Source organism: Schistocerca piceifrons, chromosome 2 (assembly GCF_021461385.2).
Source record: "Schistocerca piceifrons isolate TAMUIC-IGC-003096 chromosome 2, iqSchPice1.1, whole genome shotgun sequence".
Classification (NCBI taxonomy): domain Eukaryota; kingdom Metazoa; phylum Arthropoda; class Insecta; order Orthoptera; family Acrididae; genus Schistocerca; species Schistocerca piceifrons.
In genome coordinates this window covers 478,626,846-478,636,990 of record NC_060139.1, presented here as the reverse complement: position 1 = coordinate 478,636,990, position 10,145 = coordinate 478,626,846, and the positions used below count along the sequence as shown (strand labels likewise).

Below are 10,145 nucleotides of genomic sequence, written 5' to 3'. Positions count from 1 at the left end.
CCCGCGTGGGGTGGCCGCCTCGCCCGCTGCAGACGGAGACACAGCTGAGGGAGGACAGCGGCCAGACGCCGCCCGCACCCCCAGCCACGCCCCGTCAACTGCCCTCCACTCGCATCCCAGCAACAGTGCCCTAGAGAAGTGCGCAAAAATAATGTGCCCCAGTGATTGTGAAAACAAAAGTGATACACAGTGATTTCTGCCCACAGATATGCTAATCTCAAATCTGTGCCACTCTCCCCCAGCCGGCCGGTGTGGTCGAGCGGTTCTAGGCGCTGCAGTCTGGAACCGCGCGACCGCTACGGTCGCAGGTTCGAATCCTGCCTCGGGCATGGATGTGTGTGATGTCCTTAGGTTAGTTAGGTTTAAGTAGTTCTAAGTTCAAGGGCACTGATTACCTCAGAAGTTAAATCCCACAGTGCTCAGAGCCACTCTCTCCCATTAAACTTGATTCGACGAAACTCAAAGTCGTGCCGAACCCATCTACTCTTGTAGTCCATATTTAATTTCATTCCTTCTTGTGTATATTATTGCTCTTGTATTTAAATTCCTTCTTATTCTGCTATTTTGTGACATTAATGTGTGTTTTGTTTCTTCGCTTCAAGACTCATGTAACGTTTACTAAAGCAAATACACTTTCTTTGTAATAATTTTTACTGTATATTTGACACTATTGTTACCATTTTCACTGCCACGCCGCAAAATTAACAAAATTGACATTGTAGCGAACTGTGTACATAAAACAGAATACAAGTAAATAACTCAGAAAAACAATGCAATGAACTCTTAACATGAAGCAAAACAACAATGTAAAAGGAAAACATGAAAGCGTATCCCACCTTATCAGTAGTCTTAGATCCATCAGTGTAGAAGATGGTGGCACCCTGGAACTCTGCAAGGATGGCACAGACAAGACGCCGGTGCAATTCGCCTGCTGAGCGACAGAAAGATGACAGTCTGTGTGCTTCCGTATGACGTGCCCTAACCTCCTCTGCCTTATTGTCATGGCCCCTAAGCGAGGTACGAGAATTGCAGCACAGTAATCTTCAAATACAGGTGCCCTAAATTTATCCAACAGTTTCGCGACGTAAGTACCGTGAGAATGTCTGTTACACTTTCGTATGACCTATTTCATCATTCTATCGTCCTCGCGGCTTGTCTCTGAATTCTTTGTGTGTCTGTCGTGACGACTAATCTGTCATTGGTCGCACTAGCTTCTTGTACGATCTTTGCTTTACAACGCCACTGCATTATCTCAGAAACCTTTCAACAAATCTATGTTATTCATCTTCCCTAATAGATATTTTACGTAATCGTCCCATTTCAAGAAAGAAGGGTCAATTTTTAACGTTCCATCACTAACTAGATCATTAGAGACGGCGCACAAGCTAGATTTAGGAAAGGATGGAGAAAGAAACTTGCCGTGATAAATTGAAGGGAACTATCCCGGAATCTGCCTGCGGCGATTTTAGAAAACTGATCGAAAACATAAATCTGGATGACTGGAAGGAGATTTGAAGCGTCGTTCTCTGGAATGCGATCCAGTGTGCTAACCTCTCGCCACCTCGTTCCCTCGCCCAATTTCCAATAGTTTGTTAAAAAAAAAAAAAAAATCAGGAAATGGTTCTACATATGATGTGCTCAATATGTTGACCACTCATCTTGTACTCTGATACTATCGCGTTCTCTCTCTTTGTTACGGGAATTATCTTTCGTAAATCCACATTTAAAGAGAGTTGCCATTCATTACATCAAGTAGAAATTTTGCCCTGCCCTTTCCGCATTTACAACGCCGAAACTTTCCTGTAGACAACAACGTTGTCACAAAGACCCTACATTTACGAGTATACCCATCCTATTGGCCTCTTCCTGAGTGCCGCCTGTAACAAATACTAAGGTAAAGTTCCCGAATATGGCCCATTATCCAAATGTGGTCACCCTATCTAAGCTCTCCAGCAAGTGGCGCAATCATGCAGTATTACTGTGAACTACTTCAGGGGGCACTGATGAGCTATGAATAGTGCGTCAAACAAAAAGCTTTCTCTGTGATAATCCGCAATCCTGTATTTTGCTTTTGGAACAAAGGTAAAATTTCGCTCCGTTTTAGTTACAGAATGTATTTCACTTATTTCACTGCGAAATATAAATATTACAAAACCAGATCTTTTGATCACAGACAGTCAGCATTCTTTGCTTTATTTTGGATCTGTTGAACATATTTTTAATCAACTGTACCGTCGGCAATCACGTACCATATGCAATGCTTGCCGTTCTAATATGGCCCCCATGCCGGATCTAATTATGGCCCCGGGGCCATATTGGATAAATAGCTTAGCATATGATCAGTTAGTTTCTCTTCCTATTTTCAGACGTCAAAGAGACGAAACTGGAATAAAAATGCAAAGTTCAGTACAATTAAAACTGTTCAAGAAGAAAATATGCATGTAATACAAGCGTTACGTGAATTTGGGATACTGAGAACAACGATGAGGACGTAGTTGAAGACTCTGAAGGCGCAAAACGCTGAATCTGCAGATGTTTTGAATGTTTCATCAGGATGTAAAACTATTTTACCTTCCAAGATAGAGGCTCAGCCTGTCGAGTACTGTAAAACAACGGAGAACAATTACTATGGGTTTCATGCAGATGATGTTAAACATATCGCTTTCCAGCTAGCCAGCCATTAGGAATAATTAGGACTCGCAGCTAAGAAATAGTTGCAACTGTTCATGAGACGCCATCCTCATATCTCCTTCAGAACACCACAGCTGATATCTAGAGTTAGAATCCAAGGATTCTCAAAGGAAAATGTGGGCAATTTTTTTTTATTCTAAAACCGAAAATGGAGAAAATAAAACAATCCTACGAAAATTTTTAATGTTGTTGAATCAGGCTTGACGATAGTTCAGCATAAATGCAGAACAACTGTTGCTGTAAAAGGGAAATGTCAAGTTCACTGACGGTCTTCTGCTGAACGTGGTTCACATGTAACTTGTAATGCGCATGTCCGCATCTGGACAGTTTATTCCGGCTACGATTTTTCCACACACGAACTTCAAGGCTGAAGTACTAGACGGAACTCATTCAGGTACAACTGGGGCAACTCATACTTCTGGATGGATACAGCTGGACTTTTTATGAAATTGTTCTAGCACTTCAACATTGTAAGGCGATCGAGTGCTCCTGCTTTTTGATGGCCACATGACACACACTCTTAACATCGACGTTATTCAGCTTGGCCGAGATAAAGGTATTTCCATAGTTTGCCTTCCTCCGCATTGCACTGATAAAATGCAACCATTGGATTTTTTTATGTTCGCATTAAAATCATACTATGCCCAAGAAATTGGAAAATGGTTGGATGCTCACGAAACTAGAGTTGTTACTCGGTATCAAATAGGTGATGTGATGGACAGTGCTTACACAAGAGCTACAAATATGTCAACGGCTCTCAGTGGGTTTAGATCCACAGGAATTTTCCCCCATGGATGAAAATATCTTCGACTCACATTGTATGCAACCAGACCCTGCTCCAGAGTTCATCTACATCTACATCTACATTTATACTCCGCAAGCCACCCAACGGTATGTGACGGAGTTAATAAATGTACCATAGAACCTAAGGCTATTCGGTCTGTACCTCTCATTGAACCAAGTACTTTCACTTGACGAGGTTTAGCTACCCTTATCACAGGCTCACCTCAAAGTTATTATTGTGGAGTCACATCAGAGAAGGCAAGATGAGGCGGAATCAGTTGCAAGAAATAAGACTGTCTATAAATTGATTTAGTGTAGAAACAGAAACGCTTTGACTAAACTTTCACACTGTAACAACTCCCCTCCTCTCCACCTGGAGAGGGGAAACAGTGCTGGAAGTCAACAGCAATCGAAGCATTTGACACTGATGTCTTTCAGAGCCATGCTTTGTTAAAGACCTCACTCGGCTGGAAACCAGACAACTCCGTATCACTCCAACTCGTTAGAAAAGGCTTGATTATCCCGTTGAATTAAAGTATCAGCGGATGTGAGCGGTGTACAGGGAAAACAGTGCTGGTCGTCTAGCATGAAGTGATGCAATGGCTAAGCTAGTCACGAGATCGCAGTTTTCCTCGCCGTTTTATCATGATTTATCTATTAATGTCTTTAACACACTTCTCTACAGCGTGGCTCGTTGGTCTAGGGGTAGCCGGCACGGTAACTCAGAGTGTTCGGTCAGATGGTTAGCTGACCTCTGTAACAAAAAACTGGAGTAATGGATCAACGACGATCTGAAACGGGTGTCTTGCGACGTCCGCCCCGAGCAGACGCAACGAACGAAAACGAACAAAATGAGACTTAAAAAAAGGTACGATTATCGCTTTGGGTGTGAGTCCAGGGTTCAATTCCCGGATGAGCCCTGCATATTTTCCCCGAGCTTGTATCCTATGGAAGAGATTTATAGAGCTTCAGAAAGTAGTGCGTCAGTTTTAACGTGACAAACTGTGTCTTCTGTTATCGGGTACCATCCGTTTGTTGGACGAACTGCAGTAGCGCACTCCTGAGCATATGTCGCACATATATTTCCTGACACTCTGCAAACTGAAAATCGTGTACAGTTTAAGCAAAACGTTCGTGTACTTTGTCGACGTGGTCGGATGATTTACACAGTCAGTCATGCATTCTGGCGTGACTAAAAACAAGATTCGTTGTTTGTAATGAATTCTGTGTCTGCTAGCAGGAAGTTACTTGGGGTGATTTTCTTAACTGCTCACAAAATTGACTTTCAATCATTTTATTGCTGTTACAAATTTCTGTAGATGCTATGTACTTCTTGATACTGGGTAATGTACCTGCTGTGTAAATCTGATACCTCTTCTGATGGCTCAGTCACCTACCCGCATTTTTTAGAGAAACGTGGCTTATATGCACCGAGCAGTTCTTCCCATGCCCAAAAGTGAATGCAGCTGAAGTTGCTTGCATTTATGGCAAATACCTACAGAGCAGAAGTGTGGAACGGTTCTCTCATCTAGAGGCTGCACAGGCAGCCGAGCAAACAGGAGGCCGTGTGGCGCACCAGCCGCTCTCCACTGACCGTCTGTGGTGACCGTACTCCGCACTGCGTCGCACAATAAGAAGGCTGCGTTCACAGTGACACCGACAACGGTCGTCAAACACCGTCGCCAGGAGATGAGTGATGCAATACAACGGCTCCTGTTAAAAAGATGCTGAATGCTTGGGACTAAGCTATATCTGTCTCGAAAAGAACGTGTCGAGTACAGTACACTGTCCTCAGCTACTGGAATTACCAGACACATTTTACGTATGTATGAAATGAAGGGAAAAGCGTCATGCAACGGAAGTTAAAAACGCTTTAACTATGGACGCCGCTTTCCTTCTCCCAACGCCGATTATCGTCTGAAGTCTTTGAAGCTAACATTTCGTGTTTGGTGTTTTTCACATTTATAGGCGCATATCATGAAAAGGTGTGTCTTCAATGATACCCCACATTAAGGACCTCTCCAAAACACGTTGTTCGGAGTATGGTTTATTATGCTCTAGTAGTGGGATATGCGAGTTCGGTGTATAAAGGAATTGCCAATGAGGTTATGAGTACATAATGGATAATTAACGTGGTGAAAGTAGAGGATGTTTCTATTACATGATGCATGGGAAAAATTTGTGTGTGAGTAAGCAGGAAGTATTTACTTACTAAAAGGTAGATTTCTAGTTTCATAGCAACTCACTTCATTCTAACGGTGGTGAAAGTTAATGCAGCACTGCCAGTATATTCAGATAATCAGATTCTAATACTGGAAACTTTAGTGATCTTTAGACACTTGTTCAGTGGATTTGATAAAGGAAGTAACAAAGTTTCTGGTAACAAAGTTTCTGGTGACAGTTTTATTTCAATTTGCGTGCAGCCTTTAATAAAGAAAGTCAACTAATTGAAGTTTCTTTTAGTGCACTTCCATGACGCGTAGCTCCAAAATTCTTAATATTTCGTAGTATTTGCGCTGCACCAGTGAAAATATTAGCTTTTAAATTGCCCTTATGGCACCGTAAGTAATATCCAACATATCACACGAAGACTTTGAAATTTTACTTTGCAGTAAAAAGTATAGGCCTAAATATTGGAAAGAGGTAATCGTCAGATGCCAAATATGGAAGTGTCACTTCTAATTTTAATTGGATCAGAGCTGCATCTTCAATGGATCGTATTTTTAATAGAGCTCGAATCACACCTCTACATCTGCTCTAGATTAGATTACGTTATTCGAAAGCATTTCCTGTATGAGCCTTCCGCGTTACATATTCTATTCGTGTTGACCGTGAAAAGCGTAGTGACAGTGGCATACTCATTTGAATAGGTCGTCCATATCCGGTGTCGGTCGTCGGCGGAATTCACAAATATCGGTACCATTGTGACCCAGCCTTGGCCGCGCGACAGTCTGGGAGTGTCGATAGGGCAGTGTGTGTAACATTTGCCTGTAGCCAAAGCTTCGTCTTGATTATTGGATATAGCGTCCTGTGATGTCTCAATATACGGATACCAGGATGACCTAGAAAGTAAATTTCCCTCGACCCGTAAAAAGGAAGTGACTTCAGTGACTGGAAATATTTATTTGAATACGTACAGATATTCTACAGCTACTTCTCGACAAGTTCATAATTGCAATTGTGAAAAATGTTATACGTTGGCGTCAGGTTTTGTATTCTTGGGCTATGAACGTATGCCTCCTGTGATTGGAACCAGTGTGCGACAGTTGTCAGTACCTTTTCTTCGTGTGTAACAAAGGCCGGTTGTCTATGGAGGTAAGGACAGTGTAATAGGGTGGATAGTCTAACTGTTCCCTGTGTGATGTCGATGGAAAAGGCGTTGTGAGCTGAATCGTAACGTAGGCGAGTATTGTGGTGATTTTGGAAAATTGCTTGTACCAACACAGCTCCACTCACTCAGAAATCAGCTTCATACATTAGACAACTGATGATCAGTTTAGATACCACTCTAAGTGCGTTGGTAACTATTGTCACTGACGTTGTCTGTGTTGGCGGGAAAACGAAATTCAAGTCAACATTGTCAGTCGCTAAACCGGCCCCAGTGCCAGTAACCTACTGTTGCATGTGAAAGAGACAGACACTTTGCATTTACATATGTGCCCCGCCAACTTTTGACAGTTTGGACGAATTTTAATTCAGGATATCCCTCCTAATAAGGAATTACTTTAATTTCGTTCGTAAATAAGATGACTAAGATGACTAAGACGACATGCACTGAAATAATTGCCGTAACAAGATCCTGTCATCGTGTAAATGACACACAATCTTGCCATCAATCTTATTTTCAACTCCATTAGTTAACGTCAATGCGGAAGCGATTTGCTGTACCACTTATTTCTTCACTATAAGCAATACAATCTAAAATAATTCAGGAACAGAATTTGTGTTATATTCATCGGATATGTCTAGTCTTTGGCGTTCTGTAATGTAAGAGAGGAAGATGGAAGAGAAAAGGTAGCCCACGAGATGCAAGTGATTGAAGGCACAGCATCCAGTACAAGCTTATCTCGTGCAGATGTTGATTCGTCTGTATTTCTCCTCTTGATTAGCCTTGACGTGCTCTACTGTATCAGAACACGGCGCTGCCTTACAGTGTCAGACACGCAGCGCTGTTCATTGTGTCGCAGCCGACAGCCACACGCCTGGCCGCCTCCTGCACGAAGTGTGTCACGCTCTCCACGTTTGGTGTGTCTTACAAGTGAAACTCGTTACCGGCGTGGCTCGTTGGTCTAGGGGTATGATTCTCGCTTAGGGTGCGAGAGGTCCCGGGTTCAAATCCCGGACGAGCCCATATTTTTTTTGCTTTGATCAATCCCTTTCAAGAGCTGAAGGGGAGGCGGGAGTGTGTGCGGGAGATTGGGCCATGCCTTGTCTCCCACGGACTGCACAAACACAAGAAGAGTCCAAAGCGTTGGAAAGGAACAAGTGTTTTCAGCTGTAGGGCAAACCGACGCCAACCGGCGGCCGAGGATCGCGGAGGCCAGCGCCGCCTCCCAGCGGTCAGCTGTGGATGTGGCTGTCAACAGCTTGGCAGTCCAAGCCGGGCCCAGCGCCGACGCCCCCACCCTGTACAGCGAGATACGAGAACTGAATATCGAGAAGCAAGTGACAAAACTGGCGCGGATTCTGAAGGACTCAGACGACGAGCAGGAGCAAAGCAATAAGTAACAAGGACCACTAAATGTCCGGGAAAACTGAAATGCGACGCAACAAGCGGCGAAGCCAGAACTGCGAGAAAGACGAAGACAGGCTGGACGTATCTGATGCACAGGCGTCAGACACAGCGTCCTCAATTAAGGAAACGGCCGGCACCAAAGCAGAGGACGTAGTCCTCCGTCCACAATCGCCACAAGCCCCAGATCTGCCTTCAACATTGCCTAAATGAATTAATGTGCCCAATAAAACGTAGTTACATGCAACGCAAATAAGATGTGTTCTGCAGGAAATGCTAGATGAAGTAGTTATGCCTGAAATAGAGCGGATACCGGGATATAACGTCTATACCAATACTGACCCAGAAGCACGGTGTGGGAGCGCGGTCATGGTGAGATGTGGAATCGACATGGGCGACGCAAAACTAATGCCCGACGGACGCGGAATAGGAGTCAAAATAGCCGACACTCTTTGAGAACATCTACGCGCCGTCGGGAACAGATAATAAGCGCGCCAGAAGTAAATTCTTTAACGACGACGTATGCGAGATGCGAGTTGCTCCTGCACAAAAATAGCAACGTTGTGCTGGTGTGGGGTGGGGTGGGGGGGGGGGGGCAGGGGGGAGGCAGGGGGGGGGGAAGAGACTTAACAGCGTGGCCGCAACAGATGATCAAATCCTGGTGCCCAACAAATGCATGAACTTCAGGAACTCCTTAATTGGATTAAGTTCGAAGATTGGTGGCATCTACTGCACCAGAAGCAAACGGAAATTACGTTCTACTATAATAGCGGAAGGAGCAGAAAAAAAAAAAGGCCACCTCTATGTAAAAGTCTGCCCTGTTATCTTATCCGATCTTGCGTCCACCAATGTAAAGTACGACTACCAAGCAGAAAGCTTCCAGGAAATAGAGGCAACTGGAAATTAAATACAGCGCACCATGTAGCGTATCAAGTTATTCCATGCTATCCATAGGGGCAGTAATGCATGGAGCCGTGAGCGTCTCCGATCCAGTAACTTCTTTTTAATTAGAACGCACATGACGCACCTTTGTCAGATGCCGCCCTTGGCGGTGACTCAGCCTGCTGGTAGGCGCTACGAATATTTGTACTCCCTATGAATCTAAATAAACTACATTAGTTATTCTCCGATTTTGTCCGAACTTGGCACATTGCTTTTTGTTTTTGCTAAAATGATGATGTCCAAATTTCTTTACCTAAAAATCACAAAAAAACATTCTGGCCATTCAAAACTGATCTAGTAACGTCAACAGATTAACCTTCAAGATAATAAGGAGCAATTATGAAAAGTTCAGCTCCTAAAAATTAATCGACTAGAATCCTCCAGTTCATAACATTTGTAATTTTTATGTGACCTGATATTAGAACCTTTCAGGATTAATAATTAGTCATATTTTGTTATGAGTGCGTGGGAGTTATTGAGAGTGTGAATGAGGGACATGTGAAATTCGAAATGTTGTTTTGTGACGGGCTATGTGAAATCTAAGCTGTGAGGGAAATTCCTGGGATGAACCAAGAGTCATGTGACATGTGCGAGTCAGCACGCTTTTATAAAAGGTAGCCACAAAAGAAGTTAAGAACGGAATAAGTTTGTTATATAATTTTGGAATTATTTCACATTTTATTTGCTTTACAGTTATATCCAATACGTTGAAGGTAGGAGACGAGGTACTGGCGGAATTAAAGCTGTGAGGACGGGTCGTGAGTCGTGCTTGCGTAGCTCAGATGGTAGAGCACTTGCCCGCGAAAGGCAAAGGTCCCGAGATCGAGTCTCGGTCCGGCGCACAGTTTTAATCTGCTAGGAAGTTTAATAAATTGAAGTTTTGCTTACAAAAAATTGCTTTCTACGTTGTAATTGCATAAGAGGATTTTTCCCGCGAAAATCATCTATAAAGAATGTTCTTATTGGTCATTTAGATCAACAGCCAATCCGAATTGAG

The 10,145-nt window shown here is 43.4% G+C and overlaps 1 non-coding gene across 1 annotated transcript; it reads left to right on the top strand.

The window, feature by feature from the left end:
- Nucleotides 1–7,752: 7,752 nt before the first annotated feature.
- Trnap-agg lies at nucleotides 7,753–7,824 on the top strand. The gene has a single exon. It is a non-coding gene; the product is annotated as a tRNA-Pro (tRNA).
- The last annotated feature ends 2,321 nt before the right edge of the window (nucleotides 7,825–10,145 follow it).